The sequence below is a fragment of the Neovison vison genome, chromosome 7 (assembly GCF_020171115.1).
Source record: "Neovison vison isolate M4711 chromosome 7, ASM_NN_V1, whole genome shotgun sequence".
Taxonomy (NCBI): domain Eukaryota; kingdom Metazoa; phylum Chordata; class Mammalia; order Carnivora; family Mustelidae; genus Neogale; species Neogale vison.
The window spans coordinates 20,203,403-20,224,549 of NC_058097.1; the positions used below are offsets into that span (position 1 = coordinate 20,203,403).

Sequence of the window (21,147 nt, forward strand, 5' to 3'; positions counted from 1 at the left end):
TCCCCGAATTTCTTTGAAGCATAGCTTCTTCATCTGAAAAAGACTGGTAGGGGAAATGCTTACAGATTAATACTCAGTATGTGTGATATATGATAGATACTGAATACATGAATACAAGCTCTGTATAGACGCTAGTACTTCTCCCAGAGGGCGTTGTGAATAGCAAATATACCATAGAAAGTAAAACTAAATTTTAAATCAGGCACGATTTGTATCTTCGTAATCACAGCCACTGATTATTGAGTGCCGACCCCAAGTGGGGGTAGTGCGTTTATTATCACTATTCTTGACAGTCATCCCGCAAAATAGTTGTTCTTGTCCCCATTTTCTAGTGAGGAAACGGAGACTCAGGGAATTCGTGCTTGCCCAAAGTCAGACTAGCTTGGAAGATGCAAAGCATGGATTTTAAATTGAATGTCTCCTCATGTTCCATAGCTTACTGCTCCCCGCCTACCCTCGTTTCTTTCCAAAAAAAAAAAAAAAATTCAAAATCTATAAACCTGTGTTACAAGATGTGTTTCACCATATGGTTTGGAAACTTTGGCAATAACAGGAGAGAGAAACACCCTTGATGACTATTAATTGGGTGTGATCATCCCGTCAGCAATGTCAGGGACACGTGACACGTACCATAGGAAGAAGCCCCTGTTCTAGCTGGCCCTGACTCCGGTCAGCGACCAGCTGCTGCCCCTTCTCCCAGCCACAGAGCAAGAAACAGACACAGCAACATCACCAAAATGACGCGGTCTTTCCAGTACAACAGAAAAGCATATGGTCTTTGCTTGACTTCTTTGCCACAACATGGCAGTCCCAGAAACCTGGTATTTCATTCGTTTATTTAATAGTAATCTATTTAATCATAGTTTGTTTCTGTCAGCTCCCTACCAAAGTACTGGAAATTCCCTGTTGTATTGTTTAAGCAAAATGTATAATATTTGTGGAGCGCCTGCGTGGCTCAGTTGGTTAAGCGACTGCCTTTGGCTCAGGTCATGATCCTGGAGTCCCCGCCCCCCACCCCCACATTGGGCTCCCTGCTCAGCGGGGCAGACTTCTCCCTCTGACCTGCCACGCTCATGCTTGCTCTCTCTCTCTCTCTCTTTCTCTCCCTCTCCTCCTGACTCTCAAATAAATAAATATATTTTTTTAAAAAAGCAAAATATTTCTGGGCTTATGTATTAGAGGGATAGGCATGATTTACGCCAGGAAGCAGGTCTCACTCTGGGCTCTTAAATCTGGCAGGAGAGGAGTGGCTTGGTTGCTGATGATTCAGTCCGGTCAGGCTGTTTCCTTGCTCTGGGCACCGGGCACTTACTGCTTAGCTGGCTTCTTCGTCTGTTAAATGGAGCTGTCGCTGTGTCCTTGGGTTTCCCTGCTCCCCTCAGTGACAGCTCTTTCCCTTTTCACATGCCTCCCCCCCATCCCCTCCCCATGCTCTACCTACCCCAGCATTGCATGCACAGGATGTGTCCCAGGATCCTGTTGATAGGGTCACTGAGGTGGGGACTGTTCTCATCGAACGCACATAAACTTTCAGCCCTGACCCTCCCCGCACCCAAGAACCACACGTGGTGGTGGTTGTTGTCCTTGTTCTCTGAACAATGATCTTAGCCCATGGCTGGCCTGGCTGAAGTCCACATTCTTGAAGATGACCCGTCCATGTACATGGACAAGCCGAGGCACTTGATTTGGAGCAGAGATCCTCAGAGAAGGGACAGCAGTGTGACCCGGGAGCCAAGGGAAGCCTATGGACTTGCGTGTACTAAGTGCTCAGAGCTCAGCAAGAGATACCTGCCACAATCACGCCCCCGCCCTTCCCTGGCTTTTCTCCTTACTCTTCGGAGGCTCATTGAGGATTTCTCCATCCTACTTGATACCCTGGGCTTCACAGTGTTCTTTCCCGTGATTTCTCTATCTCACTGCAGTCATCGATGGCATGATGCGTCTGTACCCCTGGGAGGCTCAGTGCTCTGGGTGGCTCAGTGCAGCAGTAGACCAAGCTGGTAGAAGGCATGACTTGTACCGGGAGCACCCCAGTCATGTCACACAGGCCTTGAGAAAGGAAGGGGAGACTCTGAGAGTAGGTAGGGGTAGATGCCATGGGGCTAGGTTGGATTTCCATGGCTCAGAAGGGAACACAGGATTCCAGGTCTTGGGGAGTCATGAGAGAAGAGGGCAGAGGAACATTCCAAGCAGGAACCCCAGTGCAGAAAGAGAAGACGGGCAGCATACACGCACAGATCTCTCAGACCCAACAAGCTCTCTTCCCATCCACTCTGCTGAAAGCACAGAAACGGCTAAGATTCCTTATGTCATTGTTTTCTTTTCTAAGAAGAACGGTGCAGTTGTATACCAACATTTTCCACGGAACCTACCTCCAATGTTTGCAGTCATTGGAATGCATAGACAATTCACCCAGCTCTTTTTGCTTTCCTTCCAAAGCTCTTAATTGTCTGTGCGGGCTTTTGGTGAAAGGAGTTTTATAGGGGATATTTTGCAGGGAGGTAAACAATTCGAGGCAAAGTGGGAGTTCAATTAATTTTTATGGATTTGAGAACGTTGAAAAGCACACTGGCTACAACAGCTCCGGCTGTGTCATTAACTGACTGGATACCGGGGAATGCAAAGAGAGGGAGCACAGTCTCTCATGCCCGCACTGCTGAATTTAGGTCTCACCTTGGCTGTTATTGGCTGCACACCTTGGGCAGAAGTCTTAGCCTTTGAATAGTGGGATGAGATACCCAGGTGGGCTTATGACAACCAGAGTGGTGATAGACATTGGTGAGGCCTGTGGCAGATGTCTGTTCCATTTACGGCGTACTAGATATCCCCTGCTGAGTAACATACTGTCCCCAATTTAGCAGGTTATCACAATTCACCATTACCTTTCATAGTTGAGTTTAGTGAAATCATCTGGGTGGTTTTAACGTGGGGTCTCTCACGCTGTGTAGTCAGATGGCTGATCGCAGGAAGGTCTGACTGAGTTGGATGTCCAAGATGGCATCTTTGCTCACCATCTGGCACCTCAGCTTGGGTGCCTGGAAGAGAAAGGTATGGCGGGGCATGTCTCTTTCTATCCATGCAGCTTCTCCACATGGCTGCCTGTAGCTGCCTCACAGCATGCTGGTCTAGAGTGTTCAGACTTGACATGACAGCTGACTTCTCCCAGATGAAGCCTTCCAAGAGCACAAGACAGGCTACAAGATTTCTTACGACTCGGCTTCTGAAATCATAGAGTGTCCCTTTGCTTTGTTTCATTGGTGACCCAAGGACAACTCAGATCCACATAGAAAGAGTCCTGGGGCATGGATATCTGGGGGGTATGGTTCATTTGGGAGGGCGTCATTTTTGGAGACTAGTTCAACATGTAATATGGTTGCGAAGTAGGGTTCTTTAACAATTATGTGTTCTATGACTTTTCCATGTGGATTTTTCTCTGACTCCACATTCATCTGGGAGTAGCCCCATAGCTATTCTATCCTCAATATCCTGGGAATAGCACATAGTAGGACATTTTCTTGTTTTTGCTAGTCACCAAATCAAGATGTTATGGGCACATTTGAGATTTATAATTTATTTCAGTCCTTCACCAAGAAGGGTTTTTGCTTCCTGCTGTTGTTGGTGTTGTTTGTGGAAGGCATGGTGTGTGAGGAGGAGCTGTCAGATGAAACCAAGATGAGATGAGGAAAAGTGTATTTGGAAACAAAAAGGAAGCATAATAAATAAAGTCAAATAAGACGCTATCTCAGTTATTTCTTTTAAATATTTTATTTATTTGAGAGAGAGAGAGAAAGCAAGCAGGGGAAGGAACAGAGAGAGGGGGAGGGGGAAGGGGAAAGAATTCCAAGTAGACACCCTATGAGCACAGAGCCTGACACGGGGCTCAATCTCACAACCCTGAGGTCATGACTTGAGCTGAAATCAAGAGTCGGACGCTTAACTGACTGAGTGACCCAGGTGCCCCAGAAGCTGTTTCATTTCTTAATGCAGGCCTGGTTGATCCTAGAAGGTAGAAGCCCTAGAGATGAAGGACGTTCAAGAAATCCTTTACACCGTTGTGTTAGAGCTGTGCCAACTACCGCGTTCCCTGGTTCAGTGCCTCAGTTTTTGAAGGCGACAGCTGTTCAGACCCTCCGTATTCCTCTCTTCATTCACTGAACAGATCTACATTGAACAGCTGCTCTGGGCTAGGAAATGTGTTAGACACTTTGGGAGATATGAAGATGAATCAGACCAGAATCCAGGCAGAACACAGCCCCCACGCAGAAATCCAGAGTGTGCTGTGGTGCGGGAGGGGGCGGAGAGAAATGTAGTCTTGATGAAGAATTGAGGCTCTGTCAGCCCAGGGCTCAGCTCTGCTGGTGTAGGGATGACATCTCCTATCACCGCCACCACCCCTGTCACTCTTTGCCCTTGAGACTGTCATTCCACGAGGCTCTGGCAGCTGCAGAACAGTGTTCTCCCTTGCGGAGGGAAGGTACCTACTTTGGACTTAGAATGAGCGTTTTCTCAGAAACTGGCTCCAAGAGTTGACATCCCCCCTACGTGTTTGAATGTGACATCCATAGCATGGTGCAAGAAGTTGGATGGATGGCTGCTTTATCTTTTTATCAAAATACCAAAAACACATATATAGTGAGTCACATCACCTTTTGGTAGCTCTAAACCCATGGCAAGTTTTTTCCACTTTTCATACAAGTGTGACAATTTGTTTACATCTCTCTCTCCACGCCTGGACTATTCTCCTCTAAGGGAGATGTCAATCTACACAACTGTGTGTCCCCAGTATCTAGGAGTCTAGGAGTGTGTCATTTCATTGATTCATGTCACCTCTGTTTAATAACGATCCTTTTTCTTTTTGCAGAAATCCCTATATTTTCGGCTCAGCAACCCCGGGGTGCTTGTTCCAGTTGTCATTTGTTGAGTGACCAATCAGATGGGTGGAGTGTGTTATAGAAATTGGCAGCAGGTATCCAATGGGTGAAGAAGGTAAGATGGAACTACTTGACTATATGGTGACTGTAGGCACGGAAGTGACTGCCAACTGGCCCCTCCCTCCAACCTGCCTTTGTTTAAATCTGCACTAAATGGAAAGCAGCGTCTGAGAAGGAAGTTGGCCTACTTACTTGGGCTTTGAGGGATGTGATTATTCAGTTGTTCTTGGGTTCTCTTTACTGAACACCTGTCACGTACCTACAAGGTTGATCGTTTTTGTTGTTGTTTGGGTTTTTGTGGGGGAGGGATGACTATAGAAAAGTCAGAGGAGAAAGAAGGAACTGAAAGGCATTCTTTAGCAAAGACTCAGCTGGGAGGACTAAGATAATTGACATATTGCCTTTTCCTCCTTTTCTTCTTTTGAAGAGAATTCTATAAATAAGAACAAGGTGACTTATATCCCATGGCCAGGAGGCTGAACCTTTCAGACCTCAAAAGGCAGACTGCAAGATCATAAGCCAAAAGGCTGATTTCAGCTGCGAGGCCCACTCTGCCACTCAGTGTCCCTATGCCCTTAGATTAATGAGCTCTTTTCTGGGCCACAGGGTAGTTGGACCTAGGGTCATTAACAGTTCTAAAATTTTAGGATTTTATGACTCCATTGATCTCCTCTATCTTCTCAGTAGTAACTAGAGCTATTTTTATAGGACACCCAAATATCCAGATAGAAATGCAAGAATTAATTCTAGGGGCATGACTCCCTACATTTCAGGGTTCTAGACCCATCTGTCCATAGGTCTATGGCTCCTCTCCATGTGGTAGTCCACCAGGAGCCTTAAATGCAGAGGCCAAATACAACTCATGGTTTTCTCCTCTCAACCCTCACTTTGTCCTGTGTGTCAAATTTCAGGGTAGCATCAAAACTCAGTGGGATCAGAAACATGGAAGGGGTGCCATATGTCTCTCAATCAGTTCCTTACTGCCAATGGCAATTTATTCCTGTTGATTCCTACTGGTGCTACTCTGATGATCTCTGAAATTACTTTTTTTTATTTCTCTCTTCCCCACTCACTGTCATCCTGAAAACATTAGCCTGATCCTCTTTCTCCAAAGTTATCACAATTGCCGCCTGACAGGTCATTTTGTCTCTGGGGTTACTTCTTCTCCAGCATGATACGCCTTCCATACAAATACTAAACAGTGTCCCTACATCCAGGCAGTATGTTACTTTCCCCCTTAATCTTTTTGGGGTCAGAGATCTGATTCCTTAGTAAGTGGCTAGGACCCCTTCAGGGATAAAACCGCTATTTTGCTGTCCAGACTCATCTCTCAGCCATTCTCTCTGCAAACCCAGCCCTGCCTAGACACATCCATTGTGAGATCCACTGTAGGGCACACCTGTCACTTCCCCAATGCCCCACGATCGCACTCTCTCTTCACAGGCCAACTCTTTTTTTTTTTTTTTTTAAAGATTTTATTTATTTATTTGACAGAGAGAGATCACAGTAGTCAGAGAGGTAGGCAGAGAGAGAGGAAGGGAAGCAGGCCCCCTGCTGAACAGAGAGCCCGATGTGGGACTCGGTCCCAGGACCCTGAGATCATGACCTGAGCCGAAGGCAGTGGCTTAACCCACTGAGCCACCCAGGCGCCCCACAAGCCAACTCTTACTCACTTATATCTTAGCTTGGACCTCACTATCTTTAAGGAATTCTCTCCAATCCCTGAAAACTGAGCTATGGGTGTTTCCTAGACAACACATGGGTAGTCAGAGGTTATGTGATCTATTGTGATTTCGACAGAGGGTTGTAACTGTTTATTTAATTACATATCTTCCTGGCTAGACCTGGAGGTTCTTGAGGGCAGGGCTTGTTTTGGGGGAGCACTGTATTCCTAGTTGCAACCACTGTATCTGACCCAAAGTAGGTTCTCAAAACATAGTTATCAAACATATCAATAGCGACTTTTAAGTATATTTTGAATAGAATATGAGGAAGGGGAGCTAATGTTACAACAGAGAAAAGTCATAATAATGGCAGTGCTTAGTACACATCAGGGTACTTATTGAGTGCTTAGTACACATCAGGGAAATAAGATACTGAAAGGCATCACATCCCACAATCCTTGCAAAAACCTAGTGTAGTGGGTACTCTAAATGTCCAAGATTTGCTAAGTGAGAAAACTGAGTCTTGGAAAGGATAGGTAACTCATCTATGGCCATATTGGCATAATTTTTATCCTCGGAAATTTTTATCTTTGAGAAGTCTGATTTTAGCTAAAGCTGATAGATTTAACCACTCCCCTCTTTTCTCTTACCCCTGAATGAATCTGCTCTGTTAGGGACCAAAAAACAAACCAACAAGTCAGTACCTGTCCAGGAGGCAGGCCTTTTTCCCTGCCTCCCACGCAAGCTTCTGTGACAGAAGTGGTCGTCCCCTGTGAAGAGACTCGTAAATCTTTGGTGATTTTCCAGGTGTTATACCCTCCCATGTGAATGTGAATCTGTTTGAGAACACAATTTCAATTTGGGGAGCTCCCCGAACTCTTTCTCTGGTGCTCTGGTCCATGCTTGTTACAGAATAAACCGATGAATGAAAACGCTCTTCAGGGAGCAGAGCCGCACGTCCCTACAGAGACACCCATAAGATCTGGAGTGTCTGACTGGTTCCTCTCAAATTAGCATATTTTGCACTCATTTGCTCTGAAGCCTGGCTCAGCAGAGGAGACGCAGCTCTCCTGTCTGTAGACATGTCTGAGAGTGACGATCATCTCATTGCTGCCAAGCCAAATGGGTCTCTTCATTTCATTAGCCCTGTGAATTCTTCAGTAGAACACGCGACTGACATTTCCTATTTTTCTAGATAATAGGGACAATTAGAATGAGGTATCAATGAAGCAGAGTCAGAAGCTAAATAGAAAGTACTTGGATTTATCTTCTAGGAAACATGTTAGTTTTGTTATTTGGGGTTTTTTTTTTCCTACTTAGTAATTAAGAATGCCTACTTAGAAGAGTGCTGCATAGCTTTTTCCAAGGAGGGGAAGGTAAACTATTCTAATGCTTCTAACACCCTTGAAACACACGCACACACAGCATGGTACAGACAGAATGGCTATTTGATCTTTCAGGCAAATATTCTTGTTTTACAGAGAGGTTTTTTGTTTGTTTGTTTGTTTTGTTTTGTTTTTCCCCTTGAAGAAAGGGAGGACTTGTTCATGATTATACTGTAAGGTCTTGGAAGAACAAAACAAAATTAACCAACAACTTAGGCTGCAGACTCAGATTCTTGATTCCCCCCTTCAGTTCACAATAACAGCGTTTCTTTCTTCTTCTTCTTCTTCTTCTTCTTTTTCTTAAAGAATTTATTTATTTATCTGACAGCGAACGATTGTATGCACAATCAGGAGGAGCGGCAGAGGGAGAGAGAGAAGCAGGCTCCCGGCTGAGCATAGAGCCTGACATGGAGCTTGATTCCAGGACCCTGGTATCAGGACCCCAGCCAAAGGCAAATGCTTACCCCACGGAAACACCCCGGTGCTCCAAGGGCAGCGTTTTTGGAAAGTACCTTGGTGTGCGGTTCACACAGCAAGAGTCAGAAGGGCACTTCCCTTTTCCTCGAGGAGCTAACAGTCAAGTTGCTCTGTATAAAGTGCTCAAAATCCAAACAAGAAGGAAAAAGAGAGCGATGGGGTAGAGAAGAGAGATAACAAAAGAGAGAGGCTTTTAACAAATGGTAGGGAAGTTGTTCGGGCTCGCAAGATCAGCTCTCGGGCTGACCTCCGAGGAGATCCACTCAAACTCTGTCCCTGGCACACATTTCCCTTGGGTCCATCTGCAGCACAGGGGAGGACATGCCTGGGTTAGCCACAGACTACGACTTCTCAGCCCTGCTGCCCCACTGGGCTTTTAGAGTAGGGCACTGGGGCACAGATAGGAATGTCTTCAAGTGAAAAATATTTGCCCTTATATTCATGAAATCTTCCACACATGGTGATTCTGCTGAGTGATCATCCACAGGGGCCAGTGGTCCCAAGTCACCCAATTATCTTTCATTTGCATAAAAATCAATCCCAAAAAGCCACTTTGAGGGGGAGGGAGTGCAGCTCATCTATGCTGAAGTCTCCACCGTGCTCTGCTTTGTCGCTGACAGTCTGAAATGCTGGCAGCCTGTCTTCCAACCCCCTAGCCTGCTGGGTCTGTCTGTGAATGCACATTTCCTATTTCGGGATGTAGGCCACTGTGGAGAAAGAGGCCAAGTATCTGTCTTTAGCTGGTGTCACTTGGATAAAAAAAAAATAGACGCTCAGTCCACTCGCTGACTCCTCTGCAGATCGTCGGTGTGTATAATGTGACTGTCAGTCCCGCTGTCGATGAAGAATTACAGGAAGCCAGGCAGCCCGAGGGCCCTATCTTTGCCCGAATCCGTATCGAAGACACACACGGCAGCCACAGTGGTGGCTCTTTCATCTCACTTTATTTAACTAATGATGAACAACACACAGAGGCCACTCCCGATAAGAACGGTGAGAGCGGAGACTGAACGCGCATGCGCATGCTTTCCGTCCATGATCGGGCTGGACGCCACCAAAACTTTGAGTGGTGTGTGCAGTCCTCATGGTTCTTTCATAGATGCGGAAGATGCGGACCCTGAGGTTCAGGGAGAGTACAGTCAGCCTGCTGAGGGACACATGACTAGCAATGGGTAGAGCCAGGGTCTCTCCTCTGAGCCCTGACTCTCCTGGGTCTTCTGTTTTGCCTTCCAGTCTTAACGAAGTTGGAGGGCAATTCTATTAGAATTTTTTTAGTATGGCCATGTCCTAAATCTCCACTTGGCTTAAAAGGAAGTCCTAGCAGCTTCTAGCGAATGCACGAGTACGCAGCTCAGTGTGTAACACTGAGCGAGAGCTAACACGTTTGGGAGAAGTGAAGAGAGTGCTGGGTCTGTTCGCTTCTCAGCCATCTCTCGAGAACTGTTCTTGTTTTAGCCACTGAACGAGATACTGGAGCTAACACCATGGGCCAAGTGTACGCCCATCTGGGGTTACAGCAGTGGAACTGAAGTCATGCCTTTGAAGTCCCTTCCTTCTTGTGATGGAGCCAAGCTGGCTGACAAACAACCATGGTGCTCGCTCCTTCTATACAGGTCTAGGCTTCCATAGGAGCACAGGGGTGGGGGCCTGACTCTGATAGAGGAAATCAGGAGACGCTTCAGTGGGGAGGTGACCTGTGTGTGTAGACATGAAGCATGAGTAGGAGGTTACCGGAAAAGATCAGGAAGTATGTTGCAGTGCAGAAGTTGGAAAGAGAAAGAGAGAGCAGTACGGAAGTTCTTGAGCCATTCTTTGTCCTGACTGGGTGGTTTGTTTGTTTCCTTATTTATTATCTGTAAGTCGATAAGACAGTTAAATAGATGAAGAGGGTGTGAAATTCAGAAGGTGATAAAAGGTCTACAGAGAATTCAGACTCCTTCAGTGCCTACCATCTCATCCATGAATTTCCTGCCATGGAGGCAACTACTATTTTTGGATTCCTACGGGACTGTCCAGAGATTTTGTAGATAGTTACAACCACACGTCTCCACAGAGTCACTTTCTCCACATCTGTACATGGGTATCTAACTATAGACACTGGTTTTGCACACTGTCCTAGAAAAAGAAAACTTCATTATTTGTTTTACTCACTCTCCTCGGATTTTAAACTTTTTTAAAATTAAGAAAAGTTACAAACCTGCAGAAAGTTGTAAAAATAATACAATAACTTCTTATAAACCCTTCATCTGAAATGACTGATTTTTTAAAATTTTGCCATGCTCCATGCAATGATTGTACAGATTTAATCCGTAATTAAGGTACAACCTGGATGTCAGTTACCCAGAGAGCTCTAGAGCCCTTACTTCCTGAGACAACCCAGGTATAACCTGAAATCTAGAACATATCCACTCCATGTCAGTTGCTCTGATGTGCCAAGAGCAGCAAATCCCCCTTCAGGATGGAGAGGTCTGGAAGGGCCCTTCTTCGGGCCGCTTGATACCCACCTTGTGCTCAGCTTTGGGAAAGGTTTTGCTATGTCTTGTCAAGTGCTCCCTCGGCAAGAGGTGAGTGTCTCTCGGGCCAGGGAGCACGCGTTCCCCACTTGCCTTCTGGACCCAGTGGTCCAGGGTGGGAACACACAGCCCTGGTAAAATCTGATCTCTTCATTTCCGACAACCGGCCATTCAGATAGTGACTCTTCTGTTCTATTTGTCAGCTTCAACAGGGCCACCCCAAAGGCTGGTGTAGGATTCCCTTTCAAAGATCAAAGCTCCTGAGCACTGCTCAAGTTATCTCTACATTTCCTCTGTGCATCCCATGGCAAGGGAGGGTTTGTATTCTACATGAGAGGGACTTTGAACGCTGTGACGGGCAGGAAGTAACCCAAGAAGACAGTGTGGAATGGCTTTGCAGTCAAGGGCTCTGGGCCTAGGAGGATCGTTTTCAAGTATCCATTCATTCACTCATCAAATAATGACTGAAAGCCTTCGTGGCACTCTTTCATGCTTTGTGGCAAGACCTGTGCATACTCTTTGCAGACTGTGATGGTCATCTGTGGGGTGGCGGACATACAGACATACCACAGCTGAAGAAAGCCGGCAAACCTGAAAGGGATGGGGTAGAATCTCTAAGGAGTGGCTTCCTGTTCATCCACCCATTCATTCATACATTAAACACGTTATCTATTGACTGTTTGCTCTGTCCTAATTCCAACATGTGCCCCTGTGAATAAGACCATTGTTGTTCCTATTTTAATGGAACTCATATGCCGGAGGTGGGGGGGCTGGGGATTGTCCTCTTGACCTCCCTCTAAGTCTACCTATTTCCTTATGTTCCATCAGGGAGATTTGGCTGCTCCCACTGTTTCAGGACCAAAAAATCAGGCCATTGCCTGTCAGCCCTTCCTGGCCTCATGCGATTCCCAAGCCAGAGAATCACCATTTCCTCTGGAGGCTACTAACCCAAATTACCCTGTGCCCTGTGGGGGACTCAGAGCTCAAGGAAGTTTGAGAGAGCAGAGGAGGAAAGGTAACAAGCCATACTAAAATCTGCCACCAATTAATTGTGTATGCTGAAGATCTAGACGGCTGTAGCCTGACACCTGGCAGATGCCGCTATTTGGAAGCTTTAGAAAAATTGTGGAGGGGCCAGTGAGTTCATCTTTTCAAGAGGCTCTGAATTTTAGACTCTAAGTACATATTCCAAATGCTGTTAGGTTGCCACAGCAACAGTTCTTATACATTTTTTTTAATAAAGAAAATAAATTGTAAAAATTCCAGCCATAGACTTGGAAGGAAGGGCAAGGTGAGAAGGTGCCTCTCTAAATGAATGTTTAGTAAGTTTCCCCAAGAACTGTGTTCCTGTCCTTAACAGGTACTGTTAGGGACCTCCCAGCACTCCCCAGTTTCACTTCAGAATCTCCACTTGAAAAATGGACCCAGGAGGATTGCTACTCATTGCCCCTAACCCGTTTACATCAGGTTTTGGGCAAAGAAAGCAAAAGCTTTGATCGCTAGTGTGGTTTCGTTGGCCTCAAGGGTTGGAGCGGAACCTGTAAAGGCAGTCTGGGCTCACAGGGGACCGGCCAGAGCGGCGGGCACTCCAGCTCCTAGGAGCTCATCCAGCTCTACGCCTGCTTCCCCAGTTTTCTCCTCCAAGCTGCTGCAGGATTTCTCCAAAATCCAAATCGTATCAAGTTGCTTAAGTCTAAAACCTTAAGCTTCAGAAGACCATTGGTCCCTTGCAGGATAACTTAAGCTTCAGAAAAGCATGGTCCCTCGCAGGATAAATTACAGGGTGCTTTGCTTGTAAGACTGCCAGGATCCAGCCTCCACTCCCTGTCGCCTCCTGGAGCCCCCGTGTCACCCCCCCCTTTACCCTCCTTCCAGTCCACCGCTTACTGCGGGCAGCCCAGCACCTCACTGGGACGCTTCCCTCCCAATTCCTTTGCACGAGTTTTCCTTCTCTGCCCCCATTTCTCTGGTTGTGCAGAGAAGAATTGTCTTTGGATGACGTTCCCTGGCCCCGGGAAACAGGTCACTTCTTTCCCCTGAGTGCCTTGGCCCCTTGGGGGTCTCAACATGCCTTCCATGGGCCCCAGGCACCTTCACCTTCAAGATCTCCTTTTACCATAAAAAAAAATATATATATATTCTATGACTGCTTTGGTATAAAGATGAATATAATCTTTTACCCTGAAAGGCCAATTAATTTCCCTTCTGACTTTAAAAGCAATTACAACTGGTATGTGAGGATATGGAGCAAAGGGAACCCTTGGTGATGTGTAAATGGAGGTCCCTCAGAAAATTAACAACAGAACTAGGCTACGATCCAGTAATTCCACTCCTGGGTATTTACCCAAAGGGAAGAAAAATGCTACCTTGAAAAGATAGATGTGCCCCCGTGTTCATTGCAGCATTATTTACAATAGCTAGGACATGGAAGCAGCCTGAATGTCCATAGACAGAAGAGTACATCAAGACAATGTGTTGTGCACACACACGATGGAATATTACTCAGCCATAAAAAAGGAAATCTTGCCATTTGCCCCAAATGGATGGACCTTGAGGGCATTATGCTAAAAGAAATATGTCAGAGAAAGACAAATACCATATGATCTCACTTATATGTAGAATCATAAGGGGGAAAAAAACAAGTAAAACCAAATTCATAGGTACAGAGAACAGATTGGTAGGGGTGGGAGGGGGTGGGATGTGGGCAAAATCGGTGGAAGGCAACCCAAAGGTAGAAAGTTCCCTTGGTATAAAATAAATAAGCCCAGGGTATGTAATGTACAGCACAGTGACTATAGTTAGTAATATTGTATTCCATATTTGAAAGTTCTTGAAAGTTCTCATCCCAAGAAAAAAAATACAGCTGTGTGTAGTGACAGATGTTAAGCAGATTTAGTGTGGTGATCATTTTGCTATATATAAAAATATCAATTATTATATTGTACACCTGGAACTAATATAATGTTATATGTCAATTATACCTCAATTAAAAAAAAATAAGCAGGCACAGAAACGTTCCTGTGAGCCCCTAAAGTGTTAGGGACCCCAGGCATAGTGCCTAATGCAGAAGTTGGTATGGCATTCCTTTGTGACCTCATTGCTATTTGTTTGTCTACAAGTCTGCAGGATCTTTGAGGCTAGAATCTGGATGTTTAATGCCGGGTCTTCTATACAGTGTGTGGGGTATGTGTGCACACTTGCTGAACAGGTCTTCGCAGGAAGGAGATGTGGTCTCCGTCCTCCTGGACCCTGTGCCGCTCAGAGTTTTGACTGGCATTCCCAGATAAGACAGGGCCTACTGTCTCAAGTCCATTTTCAAAAGGGGCAACGTCTTCTCTTCCCACCATCTGTACAGCCCTTCCTTGTGCTCCCCACATCGATCCCTGTGCATGGACGGTCTCCGTCTTACTCTCTGGGAGAATAAATAGAGGCTCAGAGAGCTTAAAGCAGAGTCTAGGACACAGAGCTGTCTCCTGCTCAGGGTCCCGCACAGTGTGTGGTGCGAACCACGATGCTAAGCCCCTTTTTCCCCCAGGACACCGGCCATTGCCCCCTCACACTGCAGACTTTCGAATCCAAACTACCGCCCCTTCCTTTTCCATACCAGGACCTGTAAGAAACAGTGGATCTCAGCGTAGGTAGAGAATCCACACTGCTGTGCCCTCCCCCGTCTTCTCTTCCCTGGAGGACTGGTAGTCCCAGCTAGTGACCTACTGCTGGTAGAGAACCTGCAGCTCTCAGCCCCTTCTGGACTTGCCTCACGTGGCCATTCCGGCCAAGATCGTGGCCCCTCCTGGGGAAGCCCACATCTGATGACTGAATCAGTAGGGGTTTGGCCATTGTGGTTCTGCTCAAGATCATTGAGAAGGGCCTTCCTAGCCCAGAGCACCGTGCAGGGTTACCTGAGACTGTGGCCAGCGCTCCACCCCCCCGCCCCATCTCACCTTCTCCTTCTGCCCACTCCTGCTCCTCTTCCTTCATATTATTCCAAGGGCAGCACAGAATGAGCATCCCCCACGTGAAACTCCATCTCAGAGAACTTAACTTGCCAGAAACTCTATGGAATATTTTGCAGCAAGCCCGCTTATTGTCTGCATGAATACACCAGATTCATTTGTGCCTTCATTGTTTTCACCGAATGTGTATTCACTGGATGCTTAGCACCAACTCAGCACCAAGATACAGTAGGAAGCAAGACAGAAAAGGACCTCTCGTGACATGGAACTCAAATTACTTCGGCTCTGAAGACAGATTTTAATCCTGTTTCTGCACTGAAATCATGCTTCTGCCAGAGCTTTCTGGCTGCCCCTGAGCTTAGGTAGAGGACAAGAGAAGTTTCCCATTGAGCTCTGCTGATTGCTGTGCGGAATAAATCCTGCTTGCAAGAGTATGGGAATGGCCTTCTCTTTATCCACGATCAGACTCCTCCACTCCCTTTGCTTGGCCCTTTCAGAGGGCCCAGAGTGAGGTCTAGGTGAGGGGCAGGAGCTGGAACAGGAGAACTGGGGCTGCGGTGGCCGCCCAGGTATCGAGAGGGAGGTCAGAGATGCACATGAGAAGGCCTGCAGGAATCAAGGTCAGGACCAGGAGGTGAATTGAAAAGATGGAGGGGAGGCAGGGCTAGTTTTAATTTGCAGCAGAGTGGAGTAAGGGCTTGGAGAGTGATCACCATTGCCCTTCATCATTCCTTAAAAATAGTTCATGACCTCCATCTCAATCAGAACAAAACACAGACCCTAACTGCGCTATCAGTGCTGCCCCTACGTGATCCCTCCCTACCTCTGCGTCCCTGCCTGGTCCACTCAGCTACGCTGCGTACTTGCTATCCCTTGAACTGGCCCAGTCCTTTCCAGCCTGCAGGGCTTGGCCCTTCATGTCCGCGGAGTCCGAGTCTCTTCACGTGCCTGGCCCCTTGTCATCATTCAGGACCTAGATTAAATCTACAACTCACCACCCCCCCCCCGCCAACCCCCACCTGCCGGAGGCTGTTCCCCACGCCGGCACCTCACCTGCCACCCACGCCCACTCATTCCATATTTCATCGTCCTGTCTAATCCTTTAAAACAGCCATCACCATCTGTGAATGCTTTTTTCTTTCGTGGGTTTTCTTTTTTACCGTCCTTTTTCTCAATGAGATTCTCAGCCCCAGCATTTCACAGACGTCGTCTGTGGGGTCCACGCCAGGTCCTCAACACCAAGCGGGGCCATTCACACTAGTCGCCATTCAGGCAGTATTTCTTTCTTTCTTTCTTTTTTTAAAATATTATTTATTTATTTATTTGACAGACAGAGATCACAAGTAGGCAGAGAGGCAGGCAGAGAGAGAGAGAGAGAGAGAGAGAGAGGAGGAAGCAGGCTCCCTGCTTCTCTGCAGAGCAGAGACCCCGATGCGGGACTCCATCCCTGGACCCTGGGCTCATGACCTGAGCCGAAGGCAGAGGCTTTAACACACTGAGCCACCCAGGCGCCCCACAGGCAGTATTTCTTAAGTGAAGGACAAAGTTCTAAAGGTTTCCTTGATGGGTTAACAGGAATATAACGGTCAGGGTGTCTGTTTTCAACGGAGGGGTGGCGCGTGGGTTCCTCCACGCTGCTGAGTTGAACAGAATTCTCAGACACATCTCTCTTCCCCTCATTCTCTCTCTGTGTCCCTCCTGGGCCATCCGTCGGATTTGAGTGACGTCCATTCCTGGAGCACTCCACTCTTGGGAGGCCAGCAGCTGCATAATGGCTTCCCCGCGTGTGCATCTGTGCATTAACACAGGCCTTTCGGGCCTGCTCCGGCTTGCCTGACCCATCTCCCATCAGGAGAGAATGTGCATCCGTAATACTCTGGAAAATTAGGGCTGACATGTAGTTCGGTACCCAAAGTGGTTTCACTCAAGCAAACACAGAGAATAATAGCCAGGCACTTAAATGCTTGAGCAGGTATCAATCAGAAGAACATTCCAATAATCCATGTTTATAAAGCTCGTTAGTATGAATTTTTGAAATAGCACTTACTCCGCGTGCTTCTTGACAAATGGTATTTGTCGCCATTGAGATAGTTTATTTCAATTATGCGCCGGTGTTGGAGGGAGAAGCTTTCTGACAATAACAGGGCAGAAGACGTTCTTCCTGTGCTTCTATCACTATTCCCGTTGCTAAACTCGACTGGACAGTTCATTAAGATGAAAAATTAACAGCACATGCTTTGGGGAGAATAATCATGGAACATGACAGCTTTCGGAGGCTTCAGCATTCAGGGAAACGCGGAGACGACAAACACGCTGGTCTTCAGAAGAAGTGAAGATTGGCCAATCAGTCAGAAGCCACGCGTTTACCGAGCACCTCCACCTGAGCGGAGGAGCTGGGGGAACAGAAAATGCAGGAATCACGGCCTTTGAACTCCACGAATATACCATCTATTTGGAAGGGCTGGAGAGATTCCAGCTGTCAATCTGGGAGCCCCCGAGGGGTATACATCAAACGCCTGACACTTTGGTGCTGATTACAAGTCCAGGAGTAATGCAGTGTGGGCCTCCGAGATTTCAAAGAGCTTGAAGAAGTGCAAGATGTTGATTAGCAAACTATGTTCTAAATAGAGCAGCTGCTCGTGGCTAGGAATTTGCGTCTAGGGGGTGATGAAGATGTTCTAGACCTAGGCTGTGGTGGACTGATGCTCAACTCTGCAGACACACTAAAAGAAATCCTGAATCGTTCACTTTCAAAACGTCGACTTTATGATATCTGAATTTTATCTCAAGCAAACTGTTATTTTTTTAAGGAGACTACAAATTCTGCACAGCTAAACTCCAGTATATTTGTTATATGCTCAGAGAATTGGGCTTAGTGCAAATAGATGAAGGGGATGAGGCCGATTAACATCAGTAGGAAGGAAGGATGTACCCATTTTACAGATGAGGAAATGAAGAGTCAGACCAGTTCATGACTTGACCGTGAAGCCATATGGCTGGCAACTAATGGGGCTGGGACCTCACCCCCCAGACTTTCTGGCTCCAGAGCTCAGATGCTTCTCACCCCACTTTGCTGGGGCCCAGAAAAAACAGATTCTAGAATAAAGTCATAACGTGAGTGGCAGCAAAGATAAGACAGTTTTGCCTCAGGAAAAGGATCCTCCCCCTTTTCTCTCTCATCAGTTCTTACAGCATCCCTATGAGGGATGATCAGGAATGGGTGTGTCTGCAGCTGTGGAGGTGGGGTACATCTCAGGAGAAAAGGGGGCGCTGAGAGCAAGGAGACCATGCCTGTTTTCCCAGGCTCTGTGAGGAACAGTGCAGCACCCCCCGCCCCACCCCGCTTCCATGCATTCAAAGTGCCCCTGCCTCTGCTCAGGTCTTGGTCTCTCCCTGGACTTGTATGTGCCTCCCTTTTCTCCAATGCAAGCCAGATGTCTAAGTGAGAGCATAGCAGTGTGGGATCCACGGATGTTTAGTGACAAGGCTTGGAATTAGGTATCCTGTCCGTTAAGTAGAGACATAAATGCTGTTTCTTTTCTCCTCTGTGGAAGGAGCAGATGCACTTTTCTATTGTAAAGCACATGTCTAGATTAAAGCCACTTAAGTCATTATCTCCCCTGCAGTTAATAAGAGAGCTTTTGATGTCATTCTCAGCTTACTAGTGTAAATAATGGGTCAAATTCTCATCCTGTTGGACAGGATGGAAATCTGACTCAAGGTTTGTAAATACTGCTGCATTTAATTCATTTTCACGGGGACATTTGCTTCCCCAGCAGACAGTGGAATAACAGCATCCTGGGAAACAGCCTGTGCAGGAATCAGGATGCATTAACCTAAGCAGTGAGATCAAAACAAAAGCTCTGTTTGCCATCTCCGCCAGAGCCCAAATCCCGGCAGTCCCTGCTGTTTGGCTGCATTCAGGAAGCATAAATAAAATTAGATCCTCACGCAGTAAGGAGGAACGGGGATTTACAAAAGGGAAGTCTTAAGCAGCTGACATCCTCTTTTCCCATTTCATGGACTTTTTTTTTTTTTTTCCTTAGCTCTAAAGGAGTTCGAAGAACAGTAAAATAATGATAGTAATAAGAACAACAATCATACTAATTAAAGATTAAGACTTCCTGCAATATATCCTTGCCTATTTCAGAGTGTCTGCTCTTTGCCCTCAATGAAGGTTGACTCCGAAGTGGGAATGCCTGGGTTCTGATCTTGTTTCTGCCTGCTACTTGCCAGGCAAGTGACAGCTCTTGTGCTCATTTGGCTTATTTGTCAACAAAGGGGTAATTATAATACCACCCAATGATCAGTGCCTACTCCATAGGGATTTTGTGACAACTGAAGAGGGTATAACCTCTAATGCACTGAGACCAATGCATGTCACCCCGAAAGGTTCCCCAGACAGGACTCCAGGTGGTGGTGATGGTAATGTGTGAATCTATAAAATTCCAAATAACCAGGTGTTTCCAAGAGTGGGGCCGTGTAAACAGAGGTTCTCAGCAACTGAAGGAATCCAGGTTTTTCTGTCCTGCGCGGGCCTGCAATCTTATGGGGGAGAGCCGACCTCCTGCTGAGCTGGCCTTGGGACCAGCTAGTTAAGGTGGCAACAGGCAGGCCTCCCCCCCGCCCCCCGCCCCCCGGGCTTGCTGGCCCCCATGGGCAGGGTCCTTGCTTCTCCTTGCAGAAGAGCCGCAGCCGTGCAAATGCCCCCACGAAATACAATGTGTGGGTCAGGAGCAGAGTTGGGGAAAGAGACAGCCAGCCCGGTTGGGATTTTAGTTCTGCTTCTACCTGTGCCCTTGAATGAAACAGCTACTCTCTCAGGCTCATGATTTTGTTGTTGTTGTTTTAATGCAACAGGAGACTGTGACTCTCTTGACCCTCTCCCTGGGTTGAGGAAGGCTTTGCATTTTTAAGCTGTCACATTGCACTGGTCCCCCTCCTTCTCCAGCACATGATAGCACAAGCCACAGAGTCACGCTGTGTGTATCGTTTCTGCTGCCCGTGAGCTGGTTGCCGTGACTCTGGCCAGGTGATGTGACCCCAGGACACTTCAGCTTGCTCATCTGGTAAATGGGTGCATTTACCCTTGGCTATTGCTGTTGTAACAGACTACCACAAACTCGGTGGCTGAAAACAATACAACTCTATTATCTGAGAGTTTGGGACATCAGAAGTCCAGACGGGGTCCTATGGGCTGAAACGAGGTCAACAGGGCTGGTTCCCTCCTGGAGGTCCTAGGGGAGAATCTTATTTCTCATGTTTTCCCCGAGTCTCAGGGCTTCCTGCATCCATCCCTGAACTAATGGCTTCTTCCTCTCTCGTTGAAGCCCATCACGCCACCCTCTGCTTCTCTGACCACATCTCTTTCTGTCCCTCCTGCCTCCGTCAAAGAAGGACCCTGTGATTACATGGGGCCCAGGCTACTCTGCCCATCTCAAGGCCCTGAATTTGACCACAGAGGCCTCTTTGCCATACAAGGTGGGCCCACGAATACTGAGAATTAGTACACGAACATCTCTGGGGAAAGGACATTACTCCTACTCATGGGCCTGTTGAAAAAATCAAATGAGAGAATGCATGTAAAATGTCGAGCGCAGGTTCCTAACCCAACAAATGTTTATGCTCCTCATCAGACGTAGCGATAGTGCCATAGGCTTACTCACCTCCAGGGGCCAGCCGGGGATGACTGCAGTGGGAAGTGCCACAGTTCTTCTCTCTGGTGGGAGCCGTATCCCTGTTTGGCAATGGCTGGAGGCTTCCACTCACGAGTCCGGAAAGGAAGCTCTGTCTGCCGAGACGGGTTTGTTGGCAGAGCACGTCCTGCAGCAGGGCTGGCTTGGCCGAGGCGAGCCTCCTTTCTAAGCGTCAGCTTCCTTATCTGTAAACTGAGGTGAGGACGAGAGGCTTGACGTGGGAGTTTTTCCACTGAAGATCTATGAACGACAATAATTGAGCACAGGTGAATCCAAGTAAAAATAAAAGGGCAAGCTGGTTGATGTTAAGCTATGTTTACTGGCTTTTCAGGGAAAGCAGCCCATTGCAAAAGAGCAGCCTTGGAGACAGCTCTCACCCTCTCCAGCCGTGAGCCTTGATGAAGGTTCCTAACTGTGGGTGCTCCCGGCCAAGGCTAGGCTCTGCCATGACATTTCGGGGAGCCTGGCACCGGCCCCATCCTGTAATGAATGCAGCAGCAGACAAGCTAGGGTCTGAGCTCAGGA

General features: G+C 47.2%; 1 protein-coding gene across 1 annotated transcript in view; it reads left to right on the forward strand.

Moving 5' to 3' along the window:
- CDH11 (cadherin 11) overlaps positions 1–21,147 on the forward strand; it is a 150,606-nt gene that overhangs the window by 58,726 nt on the left and 70,733 nt on the right. The window contains exon 2 of the mRNA XM_044256017.1: positions 4,862–4,986. The gene's annotated coding sequence lies outside the window, so the exon portion shown is untranslated. The remainder of the gene's footprint in view (positions 1–4,861; positions 4,987–21,147) is intronic.